Source organism: Ascaphus truei, chromosome 1 (genome assembly GCF_040206685.1).
Source record: "Ascaphus truei isolate aAscTru1 chromosome 1, aAscTru1.hap1, whole genome shotgun sequence".
Taxonomy (NCBI): Eukaryota; Metazoa; Chordata; class Amphibia; order Anura; family Ascaphidae; genus Ascaphus; species Ascaphus truei.
In genome coordinates, this window is record NC_134483.1 from 337,683,685 (window position 1) to 337,700,645 (window position 16,961).

The window sequence follows — 16,961 nt, forward strand, 5'->3', positions numbered from 1 at the left end:
CGGCACGTGCACGCGCGTTCGCATAGGAACGCACGGCCGCATCCTGTATATAACAGCCCTAAGAGTTCTCATCCACTGTGATTGAACTCAGTGGCAAGTCTGCTTTGTAGTTGGCAAACTTGTAGGCTTGGGCCTCTCTCGATGCATAAATGTATTCAGACGAAAGAACCGCTGGATAACAGTAACACCTTTTTGAGGGTGTGACAGCGGACACATTTCTGTCTCTTTCTAGTCAGAGACTGAGGGACCTATGAACTAAGCGCCGATAAGCCACTTATCGGGGCCTTTTTGCCATAAAGGCCTACTGCGATTCAGTAAGTCACGATAAAAGCCCTTTTCGGCATTTTGTTTTTCAGAGGAAAAAAATCGCCAAACGAGCGGCGATAAGCCACTTACAGTATCGGCAGGTTTTCAAACTCGCGCAATTCTTGTAGCCCTGATTAGCTTATCGGGGCTAAGGGCGGCTCTAGACTGGAGATTTCCTCTCAAAATTCTCCCACCAGGAACAATTGGCAGGAAGGTGGTGAGAAGATGCCGAGAAGCAGCGAGAGAGGGACTTAGACAAAAAAAAATCATTTTTCCTGCATCAGATTGAGGGGGTCTCTGGAGCTGATACCCATTAATATCAGCACCGGAGACCCCTGGCATGAATCCCATGCAATAAAATGGCATTTACAGGCAACTTCATTACCTTAGTGGCTAACCGTTGAGGCAATGAAGGGGGTTAAGGAAAAACAGCAGTTTTATTGGGGGCAGAGGGGGTTGAGTGAAGGGGGTAGTTGGACCTTCACTCACCTCCTCCATCCCCAATAACCATTGCAATATGTACTAACCACCAATACACAACCCATCCCCTATGTCCCACATAAAAACATTTTTTATATTTTTTTATACACAGGATTGTTACCAGAGGCTGGCGGGGGTCCCCGCTGACCTGCGGTACCAATCCTGTTGGAAAACAAAATGTGGAATACATTACCATAAATACACCTCCCCCCAACACATGCAGTACTGTAATGGGCAAAATTACTATTATCCAGATATGGATAATAGCTAATTTGCCCATTATAAAATCAAACATTATCCAGCCAGCATAAATAAAGTAAATAAAGTGTTCAACTTACCCCTGCCATCATGAAGGGTGTCCTCATTAGCATACTCCAGGTCCATGTCCTCTGATGCCAGCAAGAATACAATGTAATGGCCCCTAACCCCTTAATCACCTTAGCGGTTAATAACCGCTACAGTAATTAAGGGGTTAACCCCCCGCTATGCACCTGGGAGGCCTAACCACCCTCCCCGGGGCAACTACCCCTACCCCCTACCCATTGATTGGTTCAGTGGTACATCATGCCCATATAATATGGGCATGATGTGCCACTATCGCAATAAATGAGCAAGCTACAAAATAGACAACCAACAAAAATATTAACTGTAATCAAAACAATCATCAAAAGAAACACAACAAAAATAAACAATTAAAAAGCATTAATTTCGGGCGAGATTTGCACAGCGGGAGGCGGCTCTCTCTGAGCTGCTCTCTCTGCAGCAGAAATAAATTGCCGAGTAAGCCCCTTTCATCACGTCGCCAGCTACTCGCCAGTTTTGCAAATGTTGCTATGTGATAGTAACGCTTTAAAGTAAAGATTTAAACAGCCTGGCGATTTTTTTTAAGAGTGCTTAGTGCATAGGCCCCTGAATCTTTATAGCGGCTCCTTTCAAAGTAAGGAACCTGTTTCAGATCATATGGGCACAGTAGAATGACTGGAGTGCAATTACACATTGCTTCAAATGTCTATACGTCTTCCTTTCTCGTTGCATCCTCTAAACCGACTGAAGAACACAGGCTGCTTTATTCCGGTGGTATAGCTGACAAGCTTTCATCCTTCTGTAGGCAGTCTGTATGAGGACAATGCGGAGCTGTATCTGCATGATATGTAATTGTGTGAAAATAAAGAATTTTGTGTTTTTGCCTTTCCAGGGATGCCAGCAAGCAGGGATTGCTAAGGTATGAGTTTCAAGAGGCGTTTTACGGAGAAAGTGTTATCAGAATGTGTCTAAGTATTCGGGGTCCAGAGTTGCTGGATACCCCAAAAATGTACCTGAGAATCATGCTTGATTCCTGGATACATGTAGGCACATTGTCCCGGCAATATCTCCCCTCGAAAACAGTTGCACGACTCACCGCTAGAGTTCCCTGCTTCAGCACAGCCCAGAAAGGTAAATGGTGCAAAGGTATGAAAACTGTCCCTGTAATTATGGGGGGTCTCTAGGTTAAGGGGAATACCCCATTACTGCACAGGTCACCCAGAACCTATATAGGGATTCATGGGTTCTCCAACCATAGATGAGCTTGTGAGGGGACTCTTAAAGTCTAGTCCAAGTCTATAAGATAGTCTGTGGGGAATATAGGCTAATAGAAAATTAAATGCAGCTTTTTTTTTTTTTTTTTTATTACTTAAATTTTTTATTGAGCATTTTTCCATACAAAATAAGAATAAACAAAACATATAACAGATAAAAAGGGTTGGTGGGGAGGGGGAGGGGAAGCATTTGCAAAAATATAGCATTGTACTCAACAATTTAGTTACCACATGTATCACTCTGTTCCGAGTATTCTAATCTATATATGGGGATATACCTGCATGGCGAAACCAGGGGGCCCAAATCTCAGAAAATCGCGAGGTAGAGCCGTTCAGATAGGCTGAGAGTTTTTCCATATAAACTATATGCCAGATTTTATTATTTATTTGGTTTAAGGATGGGGGGGCAGGTTGTTTCCAATTTTTGGCAATCGTACACCGTGTGGCATTTAGCTAAATGCAGCTTTTTATTCTTTTCCCTAGACCCAGAGACTTAGAACATGTATAAGTATATTTTATTAACATTGTGTTTTAAAATGAGATATACTGTTATGCACAGTAATGTGCTGGGACTTTCAGAACCAATGTTCCGACAGACCATCAGGGCTACCAAGTTGGTGCCGTAAGTCTGTAGGACATAAGAGTTAAAGCCACCAGAGGATGCCTGAGGTGTGAAGACCATTTGGGCAGGAGGGAAGGACTCAAGTACCCACAAACTAGGATGGATGGAAGTCGTCCGGACTACTATTTCCCCACCAGATTTGGAGGATCCTGACACAGCGGATGGCATCTGAATAGCAAGGGACTAGGTGGCAAACTTGCGCATGTCCCTTGGCAGATTCAGAATCCCCGCCTGCCCAGCTTCACAGGACCGGCTTCGCTCTGATTGGCTAGAAGGAAATTTCCCACGCTATGATTGGCTGTAGTATTTTGTGAATGAACTCCAAAATACTATAAGAAAGCTCTCAGCCAATCAGCCAGATGATTCTCAAGCGCCAGAACAGCTGCAGGGTTTTTGAAAGTGGAAAAAGATGCTCTTGTGCGATAGCTGGGCACCGGCTTCAGAAAATCCAAGTCCAGATTTTTGGGAACAAGTTCTCAAAAATGAACCTAGTGGTCGCGGCTGTGATTTGAAGCCAATTTTAGTTCCAAGACGTTTGGAGCCAAGTCCCAGTCAAGCAAAAGCAAGTCCCCTGGAGAGAAGGGAGCGGTGGCATCTGGAATTTCATGCCGATTTGAGTTCTAGGACATTTCGGAATAAGTCAACTAATGACTCTTGTTTAGAGTGCCGTTAGCTAGGAAAGTCTAGTTTTTTACCCCAGTTTCCAAGTAAGTGTATCTCTTCTTATGTAGTTTGTGTATCATTGTGTGTATGCCTTTTCATGCAAATAAATTTACAATTTATTTCACTTTACCTATTTTGCTCAATGTATGATCCTGTTAAACAGGTGTAAATGCCTGGTCTCCCGTGACAATCATTTTGTCAGACTTTCTCTGCTTCTCGTCCATGACAGCAACATTGGCATTTGCCTGCTCCAGACTGGTCGTTACATCCTCTACCTCAGTCTGCATGAGATGTTTTGTCTTCTCCATAGACACACACTAAGGCTGAGGCCCCAGTACCTCCGCTGCCCGCGCGCCCGCGAGACTGGCGGCGCGTTCAGCCGATTCCCCGGTCTGCAGTGAGCTGCAGGAAGAGAGACCAGGGGGGGCGTGGCGGGGGAGTGACGGGGGCGTGGCCATGATGTCACCCGGCAGGTTCGCCCTCATTGGCTGAACTGCCGGGGTGTGTGGCTTAGCGCTCCGTCGCGAGTCCTGCTCTCAATTCTATTGAGAGCAGGAGCAACTCTCGCCACAGCGCTGCGGCCCCCCCTCTCAGCGGGCCCGGCGCCATTGAGGGGGGGGCTCTCGTCCCTGCAGCATCCGCCACAGCGGGCGCTGCAGTAGCCAGCGGGGACCACGCCTTAGTAATTACTGCAGACAGACACCTCTGTAGCTCACTACCCCTTTGTAGTTCATTGTTATCTTGTAGCCATTTATTTTAAATTATCTTATAAAAGTTAAGTTTTAATTTTTACACTATCCAATCAACCTATGCTATTACCTAGGAGCCTGAGTGCTCTACAAATCTGGGATCTTTCTCTTCTCTGTCGTCTTTGGCAGTTTGCAGTGCATTTTCAGCTTGGCTCAAGGAATTGTCACTTTTTAGTTCTTGGTCCACTTCCCTGGTACTGTGTGTTGAGGGGTTCTTATGGTCAGAACTGGATAGACGCACCTTCTGGGTACACAAGTTCAGCATTAAATTATCTCGTACTTTGGGGCCTCTTCTGTGGCTCCGGCCCAGCCCCTGCTTCTGAGAAGCCTCTGGAGATTCCAATATTCTCCTGATGAACTTACCACATTGATGCATCAGTGCTCACACTCATTGTTAAAAGCTGCTGTATCTTTTTTGCGCCCAAAGGGCGTTGCATGGCTCCTGCTGCTGCAGTTGCTATTCTTCTTGTTGCGGATGCAGCTCCCTGTCTGGGGTCACATAGGAACACTCATTCATGAAGGGACACTGTCTCGTGTTTCTGGGCTCATTACACAATAAACACATTCTATCCCCCATTCTAGTACTTTCAGGTGTATTCTTCAAACTGAACACGGGAGGCGGTATTGCATCAATGCTATTCTGCATATCCTACAATTACAGCTGGTAGTCCTGCCAGTGTGGCAGGCTTTACTTGCAGACTTAGTACCTCCCGCCAGTGTCTCTGCAACAGTCTTACTCATGCTGAGCAGCCATTTTAAAAACCTATGTTTTTTTTTTGCTTTTTTAAACCCACAAACCTTTAGGTGCTATTTTTTTTTGATTGCCAAAATTCTCTACCAATTGTGACAACTCGGCTACATTGCAGGATCTTTGCTCACACATTAAAGACAGGAAGCATAAGAATCTGTTAACAGGTTTATTTTTACAGGCATAAAACAAAAGCAACTATAAAACAAAATGGCTGGCTCCTCTCTGAGCACTCAGTACACAGTGCACATTTTGCCCCTAACTCTCCAGGGCGCCTACCCCGCTTACCGGTTAAACAAACTCAGGGACACCCGAATCACATGCAGTTTAACAAAAGCAGAATAAACTGTCCTTACTTTAGGCTCCTGAGCTAAGTCATCTACTGTGCCAGGCACATCCTCTGGGCAACTTAACTTCTTCCGGGCTAACCTGGTTTGTGGCCGCAGGGTCCTGCAGCTCCCAGGTACACCCTTCTGGGCAGTCCCCTTAGCCTCTTGACCTGTCTCTGCAGGTTCTGGAATGGGTAGCATTGACAGGGAGCCACTTACTGCCTTTTAAAGCCCTACTCGAGTTAATTATACACATCCAAGCACAGCATACATCTAGGGTGTGGCCTGCCTGCCTGTGGAGTAAGGGAGTTAACCCTTCACTCCCTCACAATATAATATATGAAAAAACAGGACCCCTTTTATTTTTCATCTTATCGTGCAGAAAAATCAGAACATTTTCCTGAAACTTTGAGCAATTATAGGTCTGTCACAATAGATTATTACATTTAAGAATAATTTGCTGATCTAATAAATATTTTTTTGGAGTTGGTGATGGCATGAGAACCTTATCATGTGCATAGTTACAAAATAGTGTTTGAGGGAGAAGATAAGCACGTTATAAATTGCTTGAGAGAAAGCAAGAATTATGGTCCAAACGCTTCCATAAAATGTTTCCTGATAAAGGATGGTCGCTAGGACTGAAAAAACAAATTTGTAAAACAATGTATCGTTCACAAGTGGGAGCGGCCGGATCAGACAGTGGTGATCTTGTCGTGCGCTTCAGTAGGACACATTTTGAACACACTTTGAACTCAAACCTTATAGTAACCTTAGTGTTCAGATTAGATTACAACAGTTTAACACATTTACGAGCTACAAAGAAAAAACTCTTATTTCCTGTTTAATGAACACGAACCTGCTGCAGTGTATCTGGTACTTGTTGAGATAATACAGTGACATCAATTTAGTTAACATCAGTTGACTATCTACATTGTGCTTCTTATATAGTGTTAATCTAGAAACGGTACCTGACCTACAATTGTGCATATTTACATGGGGATTGAGTAAGAAATATATAAAACATGATGAAAAAAAGGAGTCCCTTTTTCCTTGAACACAGTGTATATTAATACCGTTGTTCTAAACATTGGAGAGCAACTCAACAGAACCCAGGATCAACAACACATGTACACACTACAATATCCAAATCCGAGTAACTGTATGCAGGTATTTTCTTCAATAGAATTAAATATCTGCTTTCAAATTGTTTGAAGGAGTTGGTCTTTTTTTTTACACAAATCCTGCCGAGTCTCACAGGAAATGAAAAGCATTCCTTGGATGCTAACATAGCGATGAAATATGACATACACTTGAAACTTTGATAGGGATAAGAAAGGAATCCAAATTTTACTAAGCTGTAACTAGTTGTGTCTGATTGAGGCCTTGAACAAGGTTATAGGCAGAACTTTGCAGGAGGTAGGGCATTTTGGGTTGGTGGTGGGGCACGAATGGTTGAGCGGTTAACTGGAAGGTTATACATATAGGTAACCTGGCATTGCACCAATACAATCTGGTTATACTCCATGGCAGTGTATAGAGCAGTCAGGTTATACTCAGTACAGGCATACCCCGCTTTAATTACACTCACTTTAAGTACACTCGCGAGTAAGTACATATCACCCAATAGGCAAACGGCAGCTCACGCATGCGCCTGTCATCACATCCTGAACAGCAATACCGGCTCCCTACCTGTACCAAAGCTGTGCGCAAGCAGGGAGACTATAGAGCCTGTTACAAATGCTTTATTTACATCAGTTATGCACGTATATAACGATTGCAGTACAGTACATGCATCGATAAGTGGGAAAAAGGTAGTGCTTCACTTTAAGTACATTTTCGCTTTACATACATGCTCCGGTCCCATTGCGTACGTTAATGCGGGTTATGCCTGTATTGGTGTATACATTGACACAGAGTATAACCTGGTGGTATTATACACTGACAGTGTACAATTGAGATGGGATGGGGAAAGAGAGGGTGACACATGGAGGAAGTGTATGACCGAGGGGTGAGTTTCAGATGGGGCAGTGGGTGGTAGGGGGGGGGGGGGCTGTGGGTGACAGATTTGGCAGTGGGTGATGGGGGAGCAGTGGGTGAACTGGGGGGCAGTGAGTGACATGGGGGACAGTGGGTGATGGCTCCAGCCTTCTTCTCCATGCTTGCTCGCTGCTGTCATTGCAGATGCCACTTCCGCTGCTGCTCCTGAGTTCTCACTCCCTCACTGACGCAGCGGCATCTACTGTATATACTGTACAGCAGCGTGGGAGTGAGAGGCTCTGTGTCTGGCTGGGCATTTTTAATTTGCAAAACAACCAATACCTTGCTTCCATTATGTAGTGGAACTTTGAAATGATATACAGAACTTATACACTGTACTAGATGAATTCAATTCAATGCTATGCCCTGATATTTGCACAGATATAATATAGAATAGAACCCCACTATGTTAGCACACGCACACTAAACTTGGATTATGTATGAATTATTTACAATATATACTTTATTAGGAACAATGATAAAACAAAGGGCTTTAAAACAATTATTAAACAATGACACCTATGTGTTTTGAGTGTGTAGACTCCGGTTATGTGAAGCTGATCCCTATTACAGTGTATGATTATTGACCACTGTACCTAGAAGGTTGACTACAGTGAGCCAACTATCTAGGAAACATACTGTAAGAAACAAAAGGGTATGAATTGTAACCAAGGATAAATTGCTTAAAGTTAGTCCGGGTGCAAGGGATTAATCGTTGAAGAAATCCCCTTAGTCCCTAGAGACGAGTCGGTGACCTGAAGCCATCCACACCTGGGACTATAAAAATAAAGATAAGCACAAACTGTAGTGATGTTAGCAATGTGCTAAATGGCTATAGCTATATGAAGGCACTACTAAACAAACTGTGGTGCATGATTGAATATGCTAGCTCATGACCTGTATATATGTGAAGAGCTAGCAGCTGGGGTCGCGAACGAGACTCCTCCATGCTAACTAGTTACGCGACCCTCAGCTCAGTCTGTCGTTAGTCCACCGCCCCGCAGAGCATCCACACATTCTTATCAAATTTCAAACTATTTCGCTGCAGCGGGGGTTTCCCTTCAGTTCCAGTATATAATGTAGTAAGCAAAGACAAAAGAAACAGCGCAAAAAACCTCATAGTGTAGTATATAAAATTATATTGTGGTAAAACAGGTGAGTATTGCACGTACATCAAATTCAATAGTTACTAGCAGTACATGTTTTGGACATGTTACCAGTCAGCAACAGATGGTGGGTAAAGATCACCGGATGGCTCCCCTTCTCCTCTCCCGTTTCGTTCAGGATGCCGTGATGCAGGGCAGCAGCCCCTCAGCATGAATACAGCAGTCCGGTGGAATACAGCTGTCTCTCCACGTGTAAACCGTGGCTGTTTGCGGTAGGAGCAGGCTCTCAGTCACTGGCTTCAGGCGTGCGTCTGCACGTGTGGCGTCTGCTTGCAGCGCGCTTCGGATGACGTCATCAAGCGGCGCCGATCACTCTGCAGTCTCAGCCAGCCACAGAAGTTAGATGGCATAGATTGCAGTAACGGAGATGGGGCTAGGTGACAGAAATAGGGTACTGGCACACTGCAGGTAGTATCAGAATGCGCCCTCTTATCCAACGCGTTTCGTACTTCAAAGGTACTTCGTCAGGGGTCAGCTCAGTCTGTCGTTAGTCCACCGCCCCTCAGAGCATCCACACATTCTTATCAAATTTCAAACTATTTCGCTGCAGCGGGGGTTTCCCTTCAGTTCCAGTATATAATGTAGTAAGCAATGATATCGACAATGATCCATTTAAAATATGAAATGACAGTGTACACACATTACAGATCTAAATGTTCAAATTATAAACGCTTTATCTTTTATGCTTCATTTTAAACTGTATGTTTTATATAGGTATTGTTCTCTAATTTAATGGGGTTTTTTTTTTGTACTTTTTAACCACAAATTACACACTGGCTAGTCTAGGATCTTCCTTTTAAAATCCACATGACATAATTTTCTTATTGGTTATTCTCAAACCCTCAGCTGAATGCCCTTCCTGCAGTATGATTCATTTCCTGTGTGTCGGCCTCTTTTCATATTTGGGTCAAACACTGCCATCTGGTGAGCAGCAATCTACACAAGTCTGCTCATGATGGGCAGAACTTACAGCTAAATTCTCTAAAGACAGATAAATTAAAAAATAATATATTAATATCAATGTTCCATGTTTATTTATGAACTTATTCATTGAAGCCATATTGCCTGAGGGAATAGCAATGATGAGGCAACTTTTTGCCACTTGAATATGTAAGCTACATTTTGGGCATGCTAAAGATAACACAAATGAGTGATTAACATCAAATTACTTATTCACATGCTATTCATTAAACTCTGGTACGGACAATTTTGGGACAAATCACATATTTTATAACATTTTATCTTGCCTATGTACAGTATATAATGGCCACTATATAAGTAGGCAAAATGAGACTAGCCAATCTACATGTAGAATAGAGGTTACACATGCAAAATATTAATGTCGTAGAACATATTAATTCATAATATTAAAATTGATTTATTAACCCTTAATAGCTCATTTGACCAGCTAATTATGTTCAGCCTACTAAAGGGTTAATATGAGCATATATCTATGTCATGCACTTTATTTGTAGGGTGTTTATCTTATACTATATTAGTGAAAGCACTGTATGCCTGTCCGGTGTCCCTAGGGGAAATCTCATTGGTCCCTTGGGCCAATCACCCCCGCACACCTCTCATTGGCCTGAGGCGGAGTGACGGGCCACACACACACACACACACACACACACACACACACACACACACACACACACACACACACACACACACACACACACTAGGTGGGGGGGGTGTTACATACATTAGCTTGGGGGGCGCACGATTATGTAGGGGGGGCGCGAGCAGCTTGCAGGGAAACCTGGGGGCGCTCCGTGCTGCTGCTTCTATGTCTGTGTCTTGCAGAGGGGGCGGGGCCAGAAGATCCGTGCTGCTGCTTCTATGTCTGTGTCTTGCAGAGGGGGCGGGGCCAGAAGCTCCGTGCTGCTGCTTCTATGTCTGTGTCTTGCAGAGGGGGCGGGCTTCTCTCTGCACACAGACAAGCCCTCCTTCTCTTCCTGTCTGCTTCCCGTTTTCAGCAGCATGGGGGGTTGGGGGATCGGAGCATGTCGCCCCCCCCAGGTGAAATTGTGGACTGATTAAGTGTGTGTGTGTGTTGGTGGTGGTGGTGGGGGGGGGGAGTGATTGATTGTGTGTGTGGGAGGATTGAGTGTGTGTGTGGGGGGTGAGGGGGATTGAGTGTGTGTGTGTGTGTGTGGGGGGGGGAAGTGTGTGTGTGTGGGGGGATTGTGTGTGGGGGGGATTGTGTGTGTGTGTGGGGGGATTGAGTGTGGGGATTGTGTGATTGTGTGTGGGGGGGGGGATTGTGTGTGTGTCCCTGCCATTGCAGCTCCATTCAATCCTATGGCGAATCCGGCAGTTAGGGCCCGTTTCCATAGAAGACCAGCAGGTGGCGCCCGAGAGGAGGAGCGGTGGTTCCCCATTGTAAGTCAATGGAGCTATTCATTTCAATGGGGATTCCTCGACGCCGACCTCCAGGAATGGGTTGGCAGCCATCCAAACCACAAACCGCAGAAGCGGATACAATATCTGAAAAAGAGCTTTTATTACACTAGGTCAAGTTCAAACGCAATTGGCGTGGAAACCTTAGGTTCTAGGGCACCCAGAAATAAAATTATTTTTGCCCCTAGATCCTAGGAACCCCCACACTCGACCACCACCGGATCAGAGGATTAGGACCCCCGTAAAGGGTCGCGCTCGCCAAGAGGGTCGCGCCATTGACTCCAATGGCAGAGGGAAGAGCAGCGCGAAAGAACGGCTAAGTCCGAAAGTATAAAATGTGTAAGCCCATATCTCTGGTTCTGGGAGGACCAGAGGCTGGGATTTGGGTCGCATGTAGTCACTGTTCCGGCATGACTGCATGGCCATTTCCAGCCCTCTCCGATCAACCTCCGATCAATTGCCCTCCGATCAATGGGCAAATGTAAAGAATTGTGGTTTTTCCTATAGACTTCAATGGCGGAGTTGCTCCATTGAAAGACTATAGCGGCGGAGCCCATTGACTTCAACGGCGGAGTTGCTCCATTGAAAGCCTATAGCGGCAGAGCCCGTTGATTTCCATGGAAGAGTGAAAAGCAGAGATTTATTTTAGTTAGAGCAGAGAATCCTGCATTAAAGTTAATAAGGGTTTTAAACTGTATTTTTGTATCTCCGGCTCGGCGGGTCACAGAGAGCTGAAACTTGGCCACCATGGAGAGTCACCTCTGGCATGAGGGACTGGCAAGTTTCAGCCCGCTTGGCCCAGCCGAAGGGATTATTTTAATATACCTTGATATTGAAAAATGTATTGTATTTCGAAGCTGGGATAAAAGCCTGCGAAGGTTTCTGAATCTGTTTAATGTAAATGCTCAGGGGGGCGACCCATTGTCTATAACAGACCCCCTGATCAAAGGTTCAGCCACGCTGGCTGTAAACATTAGGGTGGAGAAACGCAGGGCTTGAGTGGTCTGTAAGTGTTGTAATTCACACTTACAGACAAAGGGTTTCCTGACCAGATCCAGGTCTGGTAGACATGTAGGCACTCTGACTTTTGTGTGGGGCTAAGGAAATGAGACCCCCAGGGCCAAAAGTACACACGTGCCAACTAGCTCGGGGGCATGATCTATCAATGTTCCCACGTTAGAGATTGGGTGCAGGTAATTGTTCTCCAATGACCTGCACTCAATGATAAGGTATAGAACTGGAATTACATATAAACCAGTGTCAGTCCTATGCTCTTTGTCTTCAATTTTACCAACTACTTGATGCCTGATTGCTGTATGAATTGCTAATCCTGTTTCCTGATTACTTCATCATCCCAATCCCTAAGTGTTATTTCTTGTCTGTTATTTGTACTCTTGTGTGTTCACCTATCTAAGGAATAAACTCTCTTTATTATATCTAATTCGTGTTCGATTCAACCCAGTTATTTGGTGTATATTATATCCTATCATAAGTTACCGTGACAGGCTTATAATAAACTGGTGGCAGCGGCGGGATTGAATTGAACCTGTATTACAGTTTACTGCGGGACTCTGTAATACAGTTGGAACTCGGGTGAATTGCGAGTTCCTAAGGCTAAAGGTATTGAACACACGGTTGTACAACATATACTGCACCGACACACTTTATTCGAGCAAATACCCGGTATGTACCTGGCAGATACCTGGAATGCGCCGCTCCTCACCTCTGACAAGCCCCGTTGCATTTGCCTTCCCAGCCTGGGTTCATGCCTGGCTGATGGGCGGCTGATCTGTTAAATGATAATGATTAGGATTTAATAGGCTGCAATGCTTCGCGTGTCTACCAGATGGCATAAATTCATGAATTGTAATGCAGTATATATATATGTACTGTGCAGTATTGCAGCCAACGGGAATAAAATGCTTCAATCCCTGCCGGAAAATAACTCAATGCACTCGGGCAGAAAACAGTCACAAACCTCAATACACCCGGGTATACCCGTATTCGTGGGACTAGCCGAGCTCGAATAAAGTGTGTCGCCAGTGTAACAAGAGTTATAACACCACCTTAAACCTATAACTTCAGACCGAACACCTACCAGCCTTGAACCATGAGCGAGGGTGCCGGCTCATCTAATGTCCGGACCCGGACGCAAATACGGGACAATTCCTGCGAATACGGACAGCCCACGGAGGGCAGAGATGTCGAGCAGATGGAGGAGGCGATCAGAGACCACGAAGCCCGGCTTGCAGAGCCCCCAATTACAGCTCAGCTCGCCGTTTTGCAACCGCCCAGAGAGCGGACCCAGCTCTGGGACGGTGGAATCCCAGGGAGGGAGCTGAAGCACCTCCCGGGAGCAGTGCAGCCGGAGGGGTATTGGTCGCTGCGTCTACCAGTCCGTTCACCCCTGAAATGCTGGCACTGATTACTGCGTGGTGTGACAGAGGGACGCCGGAGGAGCGGCTGCAGTTCATTGCAATGGCAGTGAACCGGCCTGCTTATCGCCCCCGTGCCCACCAGGACCGAGATACTCCCAAGCTGGACCATCACAGCCTCGCCAAGTTTGTGGAAGGTACCGACCAGATTGACAGTTTCCTAAAGAACTTTGAAACACAGTACCGGCGGTACAAAGTGCTTCCCCAGCACCGGGTCATGCGACTTGACCCCTTGCTGTCCGGTCTGGCTAAGCAGACCATGATGGCGCTCCCGGAGGAATATGCCGATGACTATGATCATTTAAAAGAGCTATTTTTATTCCAATATGGTCTCACTCCTGAAGCCTACCAGGGCCAATTCCGGCTGGAAGAAAGATAGCCCCTGGAGTCTTATGTGACTTATGTTACCCACATGGCATTGTACAGGCTCAGATGGGTGGAGGGCTATGGGGTAAAGACTTACCAGGTCCTGCTGGATCTGATATTCCAGGAGTAGCTCATGCAGCAGTGTCCTCTGGTGGTGAGGGCTTAGGTGTATGATAAAAAGCCCAAGACTTACCAGGAGGCAGCGAGGCTCGCAGATGATTACGTCTCCAGCCGGGCGCTGATGCCCGCCAAGGCAGCAGCCAAAGCGACGGCAGCGGCTCCAGCCAAGAAAACGGGCAGTACTCCCCAATGGACTCAGAGACCGCTTGCGGGCAGCAGTCCACCAAAGTCGGGAGAGCTCCTGCACGAGCGCCGGTGCTACAACTGCAAACGCACCGGTCACATCCGACCAGATTGCCCGGAACCCCTGCGTTCCAGTGGAACCCATCAGGGACAACACACCCCAGCTGCGAAGCCAGTAGCCCGCATGCGAGTGGCTTCCACCAAAGATTCCGGACCAGTCATGGAAACAACTCCCAGCGAGACGTCCCATGCAACACCGGTTCCGGTTTCTTCAGTGCCTACAGCCAGGAGCGGAGGACATCCCAGCACAGCCCTACAGCAGATGGATGGTCGGAGCAGAAACCTCACCCCGGTCACAGTCGGTGACCGGCAAGCAATTGGCTTGCTAGATTCAGGTGCTGCAGTAACCCTGGTCCGACCTGATATGGTCCGACCAGAGGAATTGCTCCCAGGACCTGGAATGCAGATTACTGTGGCGGACGGAGAGCCACGATTCCTCCAGATTGCCAGGATCTTTTTGGATTGGGGGGAGGGACAGGGTGTGCGGGAGGTGGGGGTTTTGCCCAGTTTGGATGCAGAGGCTCTCCTTGGCAATGATCTGGGACCGATGACCTGCACCTACAATCGGGTACCAAGACCCGCTGCTGTAGCGGCAGTCACCCAGAGCCAGACAGCGGCGATGGTGGCGGCTCCAGTCCCCCTGCCTTTGGGACCAACGATAGCGGAGGGCACTGAGGAGCCCGGGGAGGTAAGCCAGGATCAGTTGCAACCACAGACTGACTTACTGTTCCCCCTCACCGTACCCCGTTCCCCCGACATAGACATGACTGGGGTGTGGCCAGAATTAGGAGCCCAGTTTAGGGAGTCAGTGAAGACAGACCCCAGCCTGGCTGGCATGAGACTTCGGGCGTCTAAGTCTCAGGCATGGGAGAGCACTGAGCACTGCCTATGGCACCGGGGACTCCTGTACAGAAAAGCGGGGATCCCGGGGATAGAGGAGGGATTGACCGGTAAGCGACAGCTAGTAGTGCCCCAGGGGTACCGACAGCAACTGTTACGGGTAGTTCACTTTATTCCGTTAGCGGGACATCTGGTGGTCAACAGAACACGTGCCAAGTTATTACAGCGTTACTACTGGCCGGGGGCATACCGGGATGTGGGTACTTTTTGCCGCTCATGGGACGCCTGCCAGTGGGTAAGTAAGGCGGGCGACCATGTGAAGGCACCCCTGAACCCCCTACCAGTAATAGGGGAACCCTTCCAGAAGGTAGCGATGGACCTTGTAGGACCCCTTATGATTTATAGCAGGTCAGGGAAGCGCTACATCCTCACGGTGGTGGATTTTGACACCTGGTACACTGAGGCGGTAGCGCTTGGCACCATAGATGCCAAGACAGTAGCGGCAGCGTTGCTGAACATTTTTTCCAGGGTAGGTTTCCCTAGCGAGATCCTAACCGATCAAGGGTCGCAGTTCATGAGTGAAATGTTACAGTGTTTCTGGGATGCATGCGGTATACAGCACCGGCGCACTACCCCTTACCATCCCCAGACAAACGGATTATATGAGAGGTTTAACGGTACCCTGAAGCAGATGCTTTGGACCTTTATAGAGGCGGAGGGGAAAGACTGGGAGATTCACTTACAGCACTTGCTGTTTGCCTCCCGAGAGGTACCGCAGGAATCTACAGGCTTTTCCCCCTTCGAGCTACTATATGCCGCAGGGTGCGTGGACCTCTGGACCTATTCCGTGAGGGATGGGAATGGGAGGCTACTGCTACTGATGCTTCGGAGATCCAGTATGTAGTAGATCTCCGAGACCGGTTAGAGATGCTCATGGGGGTGGCCCAGGACCACCTCAGGGCCGCTCAGGCCAAGCAGAAGCAATGGTATGACCGGAATGCCCATAGCAGGGAATTTATCCCAGGACAGCAGGTGCTTGTTCTCAAACCCACTCGGGAGAACAAACTGATGGCTGCCTGGTCGGGACCATACCCAGTTATCCGAAAGGTGAATGAGTACAACTATGTTGTACAGGTAGAGCCCGATAGGCATAAGACATACCACATTAATAATTTGAAGGAGTACAGAGCACCGAGTATGGGAGCAGTGATGGCAATTTGTAGCCCACTGCTGGAAGATCCGGCGAGCAATGCTCTGCCTGATCTTCTGGGGGAGGCTAGGCAGGGAAACACTGTGGAACAGGTTGAGATAGGGGGGCAGTTAAGTGCTAGGCAGAAGTGAGAAGCCAGGGACATGCTAGCCAAGTATAGGGCTCTCTTCACTGACATGCCAGGGGAAACACACCTCACAGAACACCCAGTGGACACAGGGGACCTGCGACCTCTGCATAAGTACGTTTATAGAGTGTCAGCAGAGGTCAAGACCAGTATAGAGAGGGAGATAGAGGAGATGTTGACCCTAGGGGTAATTACCCTGTCCCAGAGCCATTGGGCAAGTCCGGTTGTTCTAGTTCCTAAGGAGGACGAGACCGCCTGGTTTTGTGTGGACTACCGTTTGCTCAATGGTGGGATGGTCTCAGATGCTTATCCCATGCCCCGCATGGATGAGTTATTAGATGAACTCGCGGGGGCAAGGTATCTGACCACCATGGATTTGAGCAAAGGCTATTGGCAAATCCCACTGACCCTGGAGGCTAGGGAGAAGTCAGCATTTATCTCCCCAAGTGGCCTTTATGAATTCTTGGTGATGCCATTTGGAATGAAAAATGCCCCGGCTATCTTCCAACGCCTGGTCAACCGCTTACTGGAAGGGATGCAGAG